General features: G+C 57.7%; 1 protein-coding gene across 3 annotated transcripts in view; it reads left to right on the forward strand.

Moving 5' to 3' along the window:
• GSE1 (Gse1 coiled-coil protein) overlaps positions 1 to 16,623 on the forward strand; it is a 504,030-nt gene that overhangs the window by 194,254 nt on the left and 293,153 nt on the right. The window lies entirely within an intron of this gene.

A 16,623-nucleotide genomic window follows, 5' to 3' on the forward strand; every position in this document is an offset into this window, starting at 1 on the left:
CCTACAGGATGGGAGACTTGAGACCCCCAGCCCAGCCCGCCCCGGGAGCCAACCACAGTGAGGGCAGTGGGTCCAAAGCACCGCATGTTATTGGGCCGAGCTGGAGAGGAGATGAGCAGACAGGGGACTGCCGGGGACCCGGGGGCAGCTGGCCCATCCCCCAAGCTCTGGACTTTGATCTGGGACCTCCATCTGCAGGACAACCCCAATACCGACCTGTTTCTCATGTGGTAGGCTCTGGTGGAGGGAAGGGACTGGCCAGGGACTTTAGGGTCGCTGAGCCCTCTGAAGGGCTTCCAGACACTGGCAGGTAAGGACAGGGTGGTCAGGCCACAAAGCAGGCCAGGCAGGGACTACTGCCCCACCCTGTCTGAGGACCTGCTCTGCTGTTGCCTTGAGCCAGCTAAACAGAGTTCCTGATCACAGAGGCCAGGCCATTGTCAGGGAGGAATGGTTAAGGGCCTTGGACAAGTGAGTTTCCCTGCTCCATGCCTCAGTTTCCTCATTTGGGAAATGAGAAGAAAGCTAATGGGAGTGTCTGGCTCACGGGGCAGGTGTGGAGATTAACTCAGCCAGGACCCGAGCGTGTTTGTGACAGGCCTTGGTACCCTCAGTGTTCAGGGTGCAGGCTGGAACCAGTGAGTTGGGATTTGTTTGTGATTTCTGATGCTCAGCTCTGGTGGCAGCTCAGGCTGGGTCCACACTCACCTGTCACTAAGGACGTCCCCAGGGGAGGCTCAGTCAGAGGAGGACACCAGTGTTCCCCTGTGCCTGGGGTAGTCCGGGTGCCCCTGTTTGGTGATGCGTCCTCCCGGGCCTGGGGGCTCACGGGTCAGTGGAGGGCTCCGAGGAGGAGGCAGCTTGCCTGGTTCTCACCGTTTCTCTCCCACAGCTTTGGGCAGAGTCCTGCCACAGGAGAGGCCTTAGGAAACCAGAGTCCTCCGGAGCAGAACAAGGCCCAGATGGACTCCTAGGCGGAGTTTGGCTGTGGTTGGGGGAGCAGGCCCATCCACTTCTTATCTGAGGGACCTCTGGCAAATTAATGAGCCATCCTGAGCCTCTGTCCTCACATCTGTAAGTGGGAGCCATGATAGTAGGTGTTAGTAGAGCTTTCGTGGCAGCCACGTGAACTGATGCTTGTAAGATGCTTGAAGAGGTCTGGACACCGAGGAAGAACCAAGTCAGCCTTTTCCCCACTCATGTCAGGACACATGTCCTCCTCCATCAGTGAAACAGTGTCCTGCAGGCCAGAGAGGCTGAGCAATCTGCCTCCACTCACACAGCACTGAGCGAGGGGGATGGGGCTTGAACCCTGAAGTCTGGCTCCCGCACCGAACTCACCCCGGGCACACCAGGCTGCTTCCCTGAGTGCTGGGAGGCTGAGGAGTTCAAGACTGGCCTGGGCCACCCCCAGTTGAAACTCTGTCTCTACAAAAATACAAAATTTAGCCGGGCATGGTGGCATGTACCTGTGGTCCCAGCTACTCGAGTGGCTGAGGTGGGGGGATCACTTGATTCCAGGAGGTTGAGGCGGCTGCAATGAGCCGTGATTGTGCCACCACACCCCAGCCTAGGCAACAGAGCAAGACTCCGTCTCAAAAATATTTGTTTTAATTTTAAAAAAAGTTTAAAACTAATTCAGGAGTTTTCAGAGTGACATTTCCAAGAGGAGCCCTTTTTGGAGACCTTTGGGGATGTGACCTGGGTCACATCTGAGTCCCTGGGACCTGGTCACTCCTGAGTCCCTGGTCCCAGTGGCCACCAGGTCCCTGGAAAGAACCTGTCTCATCAGCAGGTCCTTGCTGTGACTCACTGTGTAACAGCGAGGGAAGTTAGGGGCGAGGGCCTGAGAGTCTGGTGGTGCCAAGAAGGGTGCAGAGGTTGTGGAGGATCCCCGTGAGTGTCCCTGCAATAAGGGCTGACCTGGCAAGCCAGGAGCCCCTGCCCTGTGGCCGGGAAGGGGCAGGTAGGGCGGGGCCAGGGCACGAACCTGCGTCTGCCAGCTGCTCCTTGTCAGGCTGCTGCCAAGTCCGGGCAGTTCCCCAGCTAGAGACCCACCAAGAGCGTGTCCCGCAGTCAGGCCCCGCCTGGGCAGCCACTGCTGCTCAGAAACATGACAGTGACTAATGGTTTATTACACACCTGCCACCTCTCATCCGACAGGCGGGCGGGCGCAGTCTCCCGGGCCCAGCTGTGCACTGCCAGCTGGGCGGTGGGGCGGGTGCAGGGGGAGGGGGCACGTCCAGACACGCAGACGCACGAGACAGACACAGACACAGCACATATACGCAAACACACACAGAGGAAAGCAGGCACTCAGAGACATAGCCCACATACACGGCATAGGCACGAGCGCACGCATAGGCCACACACACACACACACACACACACACACACACAGGAAAGCAGGCACTCAGAGACATAGCCCACATACACGGCATAGGCACGAGCGCACACATAGGCCACACACACACACACACACACAGGAAAGCAGGCACTCAGAGACATAGCCCACATACACGGCATAGGCACAAGCGCACGCATAGGCCACACACATGCACACACACACACACTCACACACACACAGGAAAGCAGGCACTCGGAGACAGCCCACAGACACGGCATAGGCACGGGTGCACGCATAGGCCACACACACACACAGATATGCAGACACACGGGCAGACCCAGCACATACGCAGATACACACAAAGAAACCCGTGACGCACACACACCTGCATAGATTTTTCCCAAGCACACGATATACACGTGGATATACAGACTCACAGGCACAGGGCCATATACAGGCAGACACAGAGCCTGTCTGCACCGCACACATACCACACACAGCCACACACACAGAAGCCAAACATCCTCACACAGGTGGATACACACACAGACTCACAAACACATATGCAGTACACACATGGATACATACACAGAGTCCCCCCACAAGCACACAGACACACACAGGTACAGAGACACACAGAGACAGGCACAGACCCCCCCCACACACAGGTACACACAGGCATCAAGATTGTCTCACACACACACGTAAGCACACACCACAGAAACACACACAGGAGACACATTCCAAATGCCCATCCCCACCACAGCCCCGTCTCCCTCTTCCCAGGCCACGGCCCCGGGGGCACTGACGCTCTCTGCCCTCTCTGTCTCTCTGGCGCCTGACATGGTGGTCCCACCCTGACACTGGCTGGGGCAGGGGCCTTTCCCAGCGGTGGGGGTGGCCAGGGCAGGTGGAGGAACTGTAACCGCCCAGGGCAGTCCATTTCTGACCCCCACTTCCCTGGAAATGCCTCGTGCGTGGGGACAGCAGCTTTTGCCAGGGAAAGGAAGCAGGTACAGGAGGAGCCTGTGCTGAGCTGGGACCTGGGCCGAGTCCCCCAGGGAAGCACATGGCCGTCAGCTTCCTTGGTCTCCCCCAGAGGCAGGGGTTGTGTCTGTTGTGGAAGGCGGTGATGAGTTTTGGTAACACTGGGTTCCCTGCTGTCCCAGACTCCCAGGCCAGCCCACAGAGCTTATCAGACTTGTGTCACTATGGTCGGATGGGGCTACCGCCGTGTCCAGAGTGGGGCCACTCCCGGGCAAAGGCTCCTGGTGGCTGGCCAGGCTCTTACCTTGTGGGCAGCTTTGGTTCCCAGGTGTTGCATTTGCAGTGGCCGTCTGGGAAGTGGCCTCTTGCTGGCTGCAGGGAGCACAGCTCCAGGACTGGGGACTCGGCCCTTCTGTGAAGGCCTTGGGGACCCCTGGGGCTGGGATTCCTCTGGCAGGCAAGGCCCAAATGGACTGAGCAGGCATCTCCAGCTGCTGGGAGAAGGGTGCAACCGAAACCTTGTGATGTGTGTCCTTCCCTCTTGGGGCGGGCGAGCACTCGAGCTCATCTCTTTCCAGTACTCTTCGGCCTTTAGTCAAATGAAGACCCATTTCTCATGTGCCATCGCGTGCAGTATAGAATCTATTGAGAGGACACTGCTAATTTATCACCAGCGGATGGGAGCAGGCTTCCCTAGAACAAGTATCTTTGTGTTGCCTGCAGCTGCCTTGGGAGAGAAGCAGCACTGGTTGGTGATAGGAGGGAGGGGCTTGGACTCAGGTCCAAGTCTCTAAGTCCTAGCATTGCTACTTCCCGGCCACGGAGCCTTCTCAAGGTTCAGGACCTTTCCTGGGCTCTGCTGCTCTGACTAGTGAATAGGCATGGTAAAAATAAAATCCTTCTGGTAGCATGGTGTCAGTGATACTGGATGAACACTGAGAAGGCACTGAGGGCTGCCAGGCAGGGCTGTGCAGAGTGCACACTGCACAACTCCAGGGGGCGTCCACACACAGCAGAGGAAGGAGGGAGTGAGGGTAATCAAGAGAATGAAAGCACTGAGCTGTTTTCCCACCAGAGGGTGCAGTTGCAAAAGCCTGATTTTCCCATGTGGTGCCTCAGTTTACCCATAGGTACTGTCACCACCAGTTGCCCTCTGTTGGCCACCTGAGGAAAGGAAAGCCAGCCTCTCCCTGTGGTCTGGGACAGTGGGTGGGGCAGGGGAGAAGAGGAGGGGGCTGACAGGGTGGGTGGGAGCTGCTGGAGAAGACACATCGTGCCCTCCGTTTCTAGCCTCTGGGCCGGCCCAGAAGATCCCTTCCCTCTGCCTGCTCTTGTGACTTTTGCATTGCCAGCCACCATGGCAAGGGCTTACTTAGGAAGAGGTCTGTGTTCGTTTCCCATGGCGGCTGTGACAATACCACAAACTTAGTGGCTTAAAACAACACTCATTACTCTTTCATGCACATAGTTCTTACAGTGCTGGAGGTCAGAAGTCTACTGTGGGTCTCACTGTGCAAAAATCCCAATGTGGGCAGGGTCTGTTCCTTCTGGGATCTCCAGGGGAGAATCTGTTCTATGCCTTCTGCAGCTTCCTTGACTGGAGGCCACCCACATTCCTTGATTTGCGGCCCTCCCTCCACCTTCCAATCCAGCAACGCAGCATCTCTCGGACCCTGCTTCCGGGTCGCACCTCCTTCTCGCTCTTCTCCTGCCTCCCTCTCCTACTTAGAAGGCCCCTGTGACTGCACTGGGCCCACATGGCTAATCCAGGCCCATCTCTCGTCTCAAGGTCAGCTGGTTAGCAACCTTAATCCCCCTTTCCCAGGTAAGGTGGCGCATGCACAGGCTTCAGGGATTGGGATGTAGACATCTTTGGAGCTTATGCTTAGCCTGCAGCCACAGCGTTTATAAAGTCAGCTGCATTAGTCAGGGCAGGCACCCCCGGTGCTGTAACAGACAGTCCCGGGGTTCACGGTGGGTCTTCCTGATTGGGTGACTCAGGATCCCGGATTCTTTTCAAGCCATGGTCTCTGCTTCCTCGGGACTTCCAGAGTGCCCTGATGTCCCATCACCAGCGGGCACAGGGAACAGATACAGGAACACCCCTAGATGCTCTCCCGCTGTGGCCTTGAGGTGACGTGTGCCATTCCTGCCCACTTCCCACTGGCCTGGACCAGCTCATGCCCCACCCAGATTCGAGGGGAGCAGAACAGCAGCCACTCCCCAGCAGCACTGTCCCCGGCGGAAGGGGCCGAGCCCTGCCATTCTGCTAGGCAGTTCATCCACGGTTCCACGATCCCTGAGATGGCACGGGTCGGAGGCTGTCTGCGCACTGCCCAGGCGCTTCCCAGTTCTGCACGCCCTCCGTGGTTCCTGTGTGCTGTGGTTCTGAGGCAGCCCCTGGCTGTCTTCGAGGCTGTCTTTGAAGGACTGTCCTCAGGTCCCTGCAGCTGCTCTGTAGGACGGGCCGGGAGCTCTCATCTTCGGGGCAGCCCTTTGCAATCAGTGACTGGCAACTGTGGGGTGGGAAGCCCCTTACTTCTGGAGAGAGGAGCTGCCCACCCTCCAGAGCTCCCCTGGGACAGGGCTGGGGTCCGGGCTCTGTCTGAAGTCACCCTTGCATCCTCACACCCGCCCCCAGTCTCCCCGGGAGCCCAGCCTTAGAGATCACGGCATCCTGTTCTCCCTGTCTCTTTCTGAGAAACCCGCCTGAGATAGCACGTGCCCAGGGCCATGGCCTCAGCCCTGTCTGTGCAGACAGCACCTCAGACGCACTCCTCCTGCACTCTGCCTCCACCTTCACTCTCCTCTTTTCCCGGCGGAGAAAGGGGCAGCTGGTTCACCTGGCTCCTCCCAGAAGGTCAAGTTGGGAACACGAAAGAAGGAAGCCAGCAGAAGGCAAGTATAGACAGGCTCATTTCAGAGTGTAGCCTTGGGGTTCAACCCCTCAACCTGCAGCTGAGGATCTCTTGGAGCCCGGGGAGCACCCCTGGGGACCACATTCAGTAGATGGAACCACAGGGCTGTAAGGGTGCGTCCATGTGCGTTGCCTAGAAGGTGAAGGTTTGTAGAAAGCAAAGGTTTGTAGAAGGTGAAGGTTTGTAGAAGGTGAAGGTTTATAGTAGCCTACAGCGACTTCATTTCCACTGTCTCTTGTCTAGCCTTGTGTTGAAATCAGTTATTCGTTGGGAGTGACTAGGCTGTGGATGGCTTTTGGTGTGCACATCTGGACTCCCTCTCCCGGAGTTCAAAACCTGGCTCTGCTCCTTTGGAGCTTCTGCTGTGTGGCAGATAGCTGCCCTGTGCCTCAGTTTCCCCATGTGTAAAATGGGGATGATGGGGTTTCAAGAATCAGATGCTTGCCTGGCACATGGGAATGTGTGAGCTGGGCCTGCCCTGGCAGCGAGAGAGAGCTGGTGACCACCAGAAACCCTGGCCCTGGGACGGCTTTTGTCTCTTTTTTGTTGGGCAAATGGGCTCCCAGCCGGGCTCCGGCCTCCATCGCCAGGAAGGCGGGACTGTGCTTGGGTACTTGGCTCTGGCCTCCAGAAGTCCTTGGCAAGCCTTGCCTGTAGCGGCTCCGGTGCCGAGTGCTTTGACACCAGGCGCTCCCAGAGCTCTGCCCCCACTGCCAAGCGGCAGCTGCTCCGGAGGGCACGGGGGGGCTGGATTTGGCTGCAGCTTCTCCAGCTCTGCACAGGAGCCCCCCCTTCCCTGGCCCTTCTGCAGCATGACTGCCTCCTGGCTCATGTCACCCGCTCTGTCTCAGTCTCTCTTCATAGGTTTCCAGCTGAGCTGGGATCCATAGTCTGTTTCCCTCTCCGCGACCAATCTATTTATCTTCTCGGGAACTTCTTGTAATGCTGGGAGTGCAGAGCTTGCAAGTCGGGGCAGGAAGCTTTAGAAGCCCAGGCAGCCTTGAGAGGCTGTTTGCTTGTAAGTGGATCTCTCCCCAGGAGCCTCTTGGAATATTTAGCAGGGACTTACCCATGCTGGGTCTAGAGACCCTCCCTCCCCTCTGCTTCCTGCTCTCCTACTTACTGGGATCTGGTTTCCCTCAGCTGGTTCCCTTGCTAGCATGTGACTCTGTGTGTCTGTCTGTGACTGGTTTAGATTTGTGTGAAATAAAAAAGAAAAGAGAATTTAACTTGGGAAGTTGAAAAAACAATAAACCAAGCATTGAATAAAAGCAGATCTTTATAACTGGCAAAATTGCTGTTTAGAGGGTCTGTTTACCCTAAACTGGAACTCCTTTCCCAATAAGTTGGTGATAAAGATTTTAGATGGAAAAGACGAGACTGGCTGAGTAGCAGGAGTGGCTGTTCTGGAGCTCAGGGTGGGGCGTCCCAGGGGCAGTGCCAGGGACCCCAGGGACACAGCCATGTCACCAGGCACAGACCGTCTCTGCAGGGGCCACCGTGCATTGGCCCGCCTGGCCACCACCCTGCCGTGGCCTCTGCCCACTCACTGTCCTTCATTCCCTTTGACCAGTCCAAGCTGATAAACAAATGTCGCCGGGGACCTCGGCTGGTCCATTTGGCACCACTGTGGGTTTACACGGTTTGAAGAGTGCCACCCTTGCCCTCACCATGACCTTCTAAGTGGGAGCAGACACCACAGAAGAGCTGGGGATGTCTCCTGGCTTGCGACTTCACCACAGCTCCGATCTGACCGAGCTCTGATTGTCTACCGGCACGGCACGTCCGTCTCTGCTGCTACCATGCCGTATGTGTGCCTTTGTTCACAAGTGTTCATTGAGCATCACCTGTGTGCCAAAGATCATGCTGGGCACGGGGGGCACAGCAGGGCACACAGCAGACACAACCCCTGCCCCGAGAGCTTTCGTTCAACAGGAAGGCAGATAACTCCCAAATGAGCAGGTAAAGGAGTGATGCTGGGTGGTGGGAGGGCTGTGAAGAAACTGGCAGGGGACACAGAGACCTGAGGTCGTGGCTTTAAACGGGTGGTCACAGAGGCCTAAGGCGGTGGCATCTGGCAGAGAGTTCCAGGCCAAGCAAAGAGCATGTGCAAGGGCCCTGAGGCAGCCAGTGCCTGGCATGCTTACCCTCACCATGAAGGCAGGGACCATGGCTCCTTGTCCTCGTGATCTCTCAAGTGTGTGGTACAGTGCACGTAATAGGTGTTCAGTAAACTTCTGTTGAGTGAATGCAAGCTTTTAAGTCAGCTGTTGCTGGGAGACATGACCAGGGGAGGGGAAATGTAAAGAGGAAATAAGATTCTTTTTTTTCTTTTTTTTTTTTTTTTTGAGATGGAGTTTCACTCTTGTTGCCCAGGCTGGAGTGCAATGGCGCGATCTCGGCTCACTGCAACCTCTGCCTCTTGGGTTCAAGCGATTCTCCTGCCTCAGCCTCCCAAGTAGCTGGGATTACAGGCATGTACCACGAAGCCCGGCTAATTGTGTTTTGTATTTTTAGTAGAGACGGGGTTTCTCCATGTTGGTCGGGCTAATCTCTAACTCTCGACCTCAGGTGATCCACCCACCTGAGCCTCCCAAAGTGCTGGGATTACAGGCGTGAGCCACCGGAAATTAAGATTCTTCCAAGCACGGAGGGTGCACATCTTCCCAAGTTTCCTGGGTCAAGAGCTGATGTTCCAAGCAGGTTCTTACTGCATTCCAGAAGTTTCATTCTCTCTCCAGGGCCCAGGGTGGAGTCGATCTTCTGGCCTGTCTGGGCAGAACTCTTTGTGCTGGGAGAGTTCTGAAGGCCACTGGAGCATCGGGGGAGAGCCTTGGCTCTCCTGCCGCCTGTTTCACAACGGATTAGATCAGCCCTAAATGCCTTCTCTGAAAGATACAGCTCCCACCAGGCACGGTGGCTCACGCCTGTAATCCCAGCTCTTTGGGAGGCTGAGGCAGGAGGATCACTTGAGCCCAAGAGTTGGAGATCAACCTGGGCAACATAGTGAGACCACATCTCTACAAAAAACTTAAAAATTAGCTGGGTATGGTTGTCCATGCCTGTAGTCCCAGCTACTCAGGAGGCTGAGGCTGGAGGATCGCTTGAGCCCGGGAGTTCGAGGCTGCAGTGAGCCATGCTTGCATCACTGTACTCCAGCCTGAGCAACAGAGTGAGACCCTGTCACTAAAAAAACTAAACTAAAGTAAAATTCCATTTGAAATGATGACAAAGTTTAAAATAAAATTCCAGCAGCTGTAGACCACCCTGTTTTCCCTAGGGGGCTTCCCAGACTGATTAGTTTGGGGTCAAGGGTACTTCACGGTCACCCAGGTGTGATGGGTCCTCCTCCCTAGGGCATGGATGGTTCTGGGAGGGCTGCAAGCTCCCTGGGTTGAGCACATGGAGCGGGTCCTGACCAAGCAGCTGCTGTGAGTCGGGTGCTGTGTCTGGGAACAGCACTCTTCCTAGTCATATTATTTCTGTGTTGCTGTAAGAAGTCACCGTGGACTTGGTGGCTTAAACCAAAAGCTTATTTCCGTACAGTTCTGGAGGTCAGAGCCCTGACTCGGGTCTCACGAGGCTAAATTCAAGGTGTGGGCAGGACTGGCTCCTCCTGGAGGCTCTAGGGGAGAATCTGTTCCCTCGTCTTTTCCCACTTCTAGGAGCCGTTTCATCTCCTACATCGTTCTAACCTCTTGCTGCTGCCTTTTTTTTGAGACAGGATCTCACTCTGTGGCCCAGGCTGGAGTGCAGTGGCACGATCACGGCTCACTGCAACCTTGACCTCGCTGGTCTCAAGCGATCTTCCCACTTCAGCCTGCCAAGTAGCTGGGATTACAGGCATGCGACACCATGCCTGCTTAATTTTTGTATTTTTGTAGAGATGGGGTCTCACTCTGTTGCACAGGCTGGTCTCAAAATCCTGGCTTCAAGCAGCCCTCCCTCTTTGGCTTCCCCAAGTGTTGGGATTACAGGCGTGAGCCCCTACTTGCTCCTGTTCTCACATCTCCCACCACCCACTCCTGCCTCCCTTACAAGGACCCTGTGACCCCATTAGATGCCCCTCAGCACCCTGGACAGTCCAGGATACTCTCCCCATCTCAAGATTCATGCTCATGTCTGCAAAGTCCCTTCTGCCATAGAAGGTGACATTTTCATAGACGCCGGGGATTAGATGTGGACGTCTTTTGGGGCTGTTATACAACCTGACATATTCTCCCTGGCTGGGCTGAGCTGGCTGAGCCTTTGGGGCGTGGTGTCCATGCTCACGATTAGTCATTTATTGAGCGCCGAATGTGTGCCAGGCACAGTTGTAGGTGCTTTGCTGGGACTGGTCCCTCAGCCTCACAGTCGTTGTGCAGGGGCAGACTGGGCCCCATGGCCTGGTTCAGCCCCAGGGGTGCATTCTGCGTCATCCCGGGTCAGTCCCCTCCTTGGGAACACGGGGCTGATGATGGAGCCCCCTTGAGAGGGTGGCCTCAGTTAGTAACTCCCGAGTTTAAAGCTGGGAGGGCAGCCCTCCAGGTAGTCCCTGCGCCACCCTCGCAGGGCAGGGGCTGGATCCTGGCCGGACCCAGGAGGTTCTGGGTGCAGTTTAGCGTTCTCCCAGAAGGTGGCGCAGTGAAACCCTGGATGCACAGCCAAAACCAAACCCTGGGGCTGCCTCCACCCTGTCCCTGGGCACTGGGAAGGGCACTCACCCTAGAGACCCAGCCAGCCTCTGCTCCTCCCCTAGCCTCTGAGCAACGCACCCCAGCAGATGGCCAACCGACCCCACCTTCCAGTGCACTGGGCATCCCTCTGCCCCTGCCTGCCCCTAAAGCAGCTAAGCCATGGTGCTCACCTCTGGTCACTGCTCAACCCATCTATCCCCAAATACACTAAGATGGGCTCTCACAAGACGCAGAGAACACAGCACGGGGCAACCCAGGAGGGCTCCAGGGAGGAGGCAGCACTGCTTGAACTGGGCACCCAGACCCGAGTAGGGCAAAGGAGGCCCCTCAGGGGAGAAGCACCTGAAGGTGGATACAGCAATGATGGTGGGCTTCCTCCTTTCCCCTCCCTCTTCTCTTCCCTCCCTCCTTCTCTCCCTCCCTCCCATGAGGACGGCTGCTTCTGTGTGGAGTGAGTTCCTAGGCCACCACCCAGGGCTGGGCACTGCGGGAGGCCTGGGGTGGGAACTCAGTGTGTGCCGCTGGAGAACTCTGCGAGCCCATGGGTGTGATCTGGGCGGGATATCACTCTGTGTGACCCCCTTTGGGAACTGGGTTTTCTCTGCTGCCCACGGAGTTGACAGGGAAGCCAGGAAGTGGCCGCCGCAGCTCCCAGCTCCCGCTACTCTCTGAGCTGGCCTGGCTCCTGTGTACAGCTTGCAGCGGCCTGTGCCAGGGTGGGGCGGAGGCTGGGAGGGCAGGAGGAGGGCCTGCGCCCGGCAGCGGCTGGCTGCGGCGTGCTCCACGCCCTCGCGCTCTTCTCGGGAGTTTGCGCCCCACACGGAGCTGTGGGCCTGGGCCGGGAGGGAGCCGGAGGCGTCCTCTTCTCCTCCCGCCTCGCTGCTCTGCCCCCCTCGTTCCTTCCCGAGGCCAAGGGGAGCTGACTGATGACCGAGGCCACCGCTGCTCCTCGGGCTGCCCGGCCAGGGCAGGGGGGCCAGGGGCTGGGCCAGGCAGTGCTCATGGACCAGAAGAGCCCCAAGTGGAAAGTGCTCCTTCCGGGTGAGTCCCCAGGGATGGCCCCACCCAGCGCCATGGAGGAGCCGGGCGCAGGTCTTCGGACAGTGCCCAGACTTCCAGGACAGAAGACTGAGATAGGAAGGAGGGACAGAGGGTAGAGCTGTGGCTCGGTGAGGGTGTGCGTCCTGGCTGCAGGGGCTGCATGCGTGCAAATGTGGAGCGTGAGTGCTGAACCATGGGACAGTGACCCCAGGGACAGGCATAATGGCCCCAGTCTGAGCCCCAGTGCCCAGGCGCAGGTGTTAGGATTCTAAGGGGGCGTGGCAGGGCCTTGAGGCCACAGCTGACAGCCCTTTGGGCACTCCCTGGGCACGTCCCAGCTGCCCTTCCTGCTGTTACCCCTATTGTACTGTGCACAGACCCTTACCGGGCACAGCTGGCACAGAGCCTGGCACCAGACACCTGAGGGTGAGCTCAGGGTGCCTCCCATCCTCCCAGCACTGGGCCCCTGGGTACTAGGTGGCCCTCTGAGGTCACTGAATCCCACCCTCCTTTCCCATGGAGGGGGAAACTGAGGCTGCTCAGCAGCCCTAGACAGTGCCAGGTTTAGAACCTGAATGACCCTCTCCCAAGCTACCCGCTGCTTCTGGAAGTGAGAGGAAAAGGGCAGGAGGGGCTGGGAGAGGAGCCAGGAGCCTGGCTGCAGGAACAGGCAGAGAAGGAGAGGAAGCGTGCAGAGGGGGCTCTGCCTCTGCGGAGATTCCAGGAGGGCACAGGTGTGTAGCACAGGTGACACCAAAGCCCTGGCGCTCCTAGTTCCTTACCAGGTGGGGTGCAAGGGGCTTCTCACCTTCTCATCGCTCCATGCTTCTTCCATCATGGCTGGTTTCACAGATACCGCGGGACTGTGGTCCAGACCCTGCACTCCCTGGCTTGGGCTGTGGAAGATGGATTTGATTTCATTAAGAAGGAACCCCTGGCGGGCACGGTGGCTCGTGCCTGTGAGGCCAAGGTGGGCAGATCACTTGAGCCCAGGAGTTTCAGACCAGCCTGGGCAACATGGCAAAACCCCATCTCTAAAAAAAAAAGACAAATAGAAACCATTAGCAGAGTATGGTGGCTCATGCCTGTGGTCCCAGCTACCCAGGAGGCTGAGGTGGGAGGATTACCTTAGCCTGGGAGGTTGAGGCTGCAGTGAGCCAAGATCATGTACACTGTACTCCAACCTGGGTGACAGTGAAACTCTGGACTCTGTCTCAAAAAAATAAAGAAAAAGGAACACACTACCAAGTGGCAAGCACACATTAGCAAGTCATGTACACCCCATGCCCTTCTGCACGTGGGCTGGCTGCGAGGTAGTGAGCTCCCCATCCCTGACTGTATTCAAACAGGATTCGTGCAACCTGTCAGGGAGTCTTTGGAGGTCAGAAGAGACCATATTCCTTCTGGGTCTTAGATTCCAGATCCCAATTCCTCCATGCGCCTCATCTGTACTGTAATGAGGACCCTAGCCACTGGGATTTAGTGAGCACTTACTGTATACCAAGGTTCTTCACCACCCTCGGTGGGCACCAGTCCACCAAAGCCTCCCCATACCCTGGGAGGTGGGCAGGCTCCTCCCCCTTGTTCCAGATGAGAAGGCTGAGGAGGAGGGGACAAGTGACCACTGGTCAGCTGAGTCACAGAGCTGGGTTGCAAAGCCAGGCCATGTGGCGCAGCTTTCATCCCGACCTCAGTTACAGGAAGTCCACCCATTAGGAAAATGTTCTCTAAATTGTGAGACATGCGGAAGTTCTCCAGAATCACCCACATGGCTTTGACTAGGAGGGCAGTGGGCTGTGGCCTTCTAGGCCCAGGTCCTCTGCCGGGACAGGCAGGTGTCAACAATAGCAACAGCCTCTGTGGCCATGGGAGGCCAGCTCCTCGTCCACCAGGATGGGTGCCAGGTGCGCGGTAGCAGTCCCAGCTGCCTCGAGGTGCTTCCGGGGATGGATCGCTCCATGCTGGGATCCTCCACTCTCGCGCTCTCTCCCTCTACCCCTTTGTCTCAAATAGCCAGGCTGTTGGGGCGCCTTCTCTGATGTCTTCTATCATGGGCTATTTGTTTCAGTGTCTCTGGTGTCTTCTCTTGTCAAACAAAACAGACAAAAAATGGAAAGAAAGCAAGGGAGGGAAGAGCAGAGGAGGGGAGGGGATGAGAACTCCTCCCCGTCTGCTGCTTTCCAGCTCAGCCTGTCTCCCCATTTGTGAAGTGGGGATGCTGCGGCAGCTGCCTCCCGGGGCACCTGGGAGGATGGGCTGGGGCACTATGGATAGCAGGGATTCAGTGACTGCATCGCTACTGTGTGTCCTCTTAGTCCGGAGTGAGTGTCTGGGAGGGCCACAGGTGTGCTGGCTGTAGCCTGGAAGAGTCCGCTCAGAGCAGGTGCTCCAGGGAGGTCCTGGAGCGAACAGGTGGGTGCGTGTGGGCGGAGGGACGAAAGTGTGAATGGATGAGTGCTGGCCGCCCTCTCCTCCCACCAGGCCTGGGGACCCTGGATCCCCGAGTCTGCCCAGGGCAGGGTGATTGTGCTCCTGCCCCACGGTGCCCCATGGTTACCACTGCCTTGGCAGGGCCAGTCTCTGTGTCTCCTTCATGAGTGGCAGGCTCCAGGCACCCGCCTGGCCTCCCTCCCCACTCCCCCCTCCCCACTCCCCCCCGGCATTGTCATGTCAAGTCAGTGGCGCCTTACCCATCGCCCCATAGCGTGTGCATGTGTGTATGTGCATGGTCGTCCACGGCTGTCATGTTCACGTGCATCTGTGTACCTGTGTGTCTGTGTGCACATGTGGTTCTCAGTGTGTGTGGTGCTGTGTTGGTATGCACGTGTTGCCCTCGGTGTGTACTGTATCAGTGTGCATCGTGTGGTCGCGTGTGGCTCTCGGTGTGCAGTGTGTGTCAGTGTGCACTTGTGTGGTCGCGTGTGGCCCTCGGTGTGCAGTGTGTGTCAGTGTGCATGCGTGTGGTTGTGTGTGGCCCTCAGTATGTAGTGTGTCAATGTGCATGTCTGTGTCTGCGTCCATGTGCATTATTGTGTGCACATGTATGATTCTGTGTGTGTGGGTGTGTGTGTGGCTCTCAGTGTGTAATATGTGTCGGTGTGTGCGTGTGTGTTTGTGTGTGTGTGCTCACGCACAGGCAGCTCCCAGTGTGTTCTGTGGTGTGATGTACAGGTCTCAGGGCATGTGGCTGCCATGGCCAGGCTGAGGGCAGTAGCGTGGAGACAATAGCTTTGGCAGCCAGCCAGGCCCATGACCCCGGAGGGAGTGGAGGGTGGATAGGCCCGGTGGACGCGTTTGAGCCTCTGGTTTGGCGAGGGCTGTGGAGGAGGGGAGGCACCCAGGCGGTTTCAGGATCCTTACCAACCTCCTCTTGGGCCACCTTCTGCCTCACTGAGGCCAGACAGCCCTCATCCTCTGTGGGGTGAAGACAGATGAGGGACAAGGACTCTCGTCACTCCTCCTGGCGATGGTGACACTGTGCCTTCCCTGTAGGGCCGAGGCTGTCCCAAGCACCCCTTTGCCCCCGAGTGTCATGGTGGAAAACGGGGCTGTGGCCCCAACATTCTGGGTTTCGATCCTGGTGCTGCCACTCCCTGCTGTGTGACCTGGATGAGCCACCTAACCTCTGTGCACCGTTGCCGGCCATTAAGGGGAGTCAGTAGCCACTCACTGGCTGACACTGTGGGGATAGAGTGAGTTGGGGTTCGAGGCCCTCAGGACACCCAGCTCAGGCTGTGCGAGCTGCCAGCACCCTGCCTGTCACTGTCACTCTTGTCATTGCTAATCCCCTTGCCTGGGAGCTTCTGGATCCCAGTGTCACCTCCCAGGCCCCAGGTGCCTTTTCCGGCCACCCAGAGCCCGTGCCTTGGCCCTCCCACTTCCCCCAGGTGGGGAGCAATGCAGGAGTCTCAGGTGAGCGGGACCCCAGCCACGAGGGAGGTTCCCGCCTCATCCTCACCAGGCCCAGGGCGCCCATTAAGGTGGGACCCAGTCCAGCCCCCATATCTAGAAAGCAGCGGGCGTCACAAAGAGCCACAGCTGGGCGGTGCCAGCGCTGCTGGGGTGTGGGGCAGCCAGATGCCAGGACCCTGAGAACCCCAGGCCTGCCTGGGGCCATGCAGGGCTTAAGCGGTGGGTTTGCTGGTGTTCGACCAGGTATAGGGGTAGCTGAAGTGGAGACTGGAGTTTGGACACCTCTGACTCTGTCTTCCCTTGCCGGGCACCTCCCAGGCAGCAGCTAGAGCGCCATGAGCCCAGGCTGGGCCAGCACAGGCAAGGGAACTGCACAGGCCTGCCCGTCCCTCCTGGGGGCAGCTCCGCAGCCGCGCTGCCCACCTCCAGTACCCTGGCCCCTGTGAATCTCTCCCCTTCACCAAGTGGGACACGGGAAGGGAAAGAACATTTATTAAGTGCCTACTGCATGCCAGCTCTCGTGCGCATGTCAGCTCCACCATTCGCCTCATTTTATAGGTGAAGAAACTGAGGCCCAGAGAGGTGTGAGATTTGCCCCAGGTGTGCCGGGGGCCTGGCTGCAGCCTGCAGTTCTGAAGCTGGAATTCCCACAGGGAACCAGACCCCACACTTCGAGCTGGCCTCCCTCCTGCTACGTGGATTTCTCTTGGGCCTGAGCAACTGCCCCCAGCCCTCAGGGTCC

This window comes from Macaca thibetana, chromosome 20 (genome assembly GCF_024542745.1).
Source record: "Macaca thibetana thibetana isolate TM-01 chromosome 20, ASM2454274v1, whole genome shotgun sequence".
NCBI classification, from domain to species: Eukaryota; Metazoa; Chordata; class Mammalia; order Primates; family Cercopithecidae; genus Macaca; species Macaca thibetana.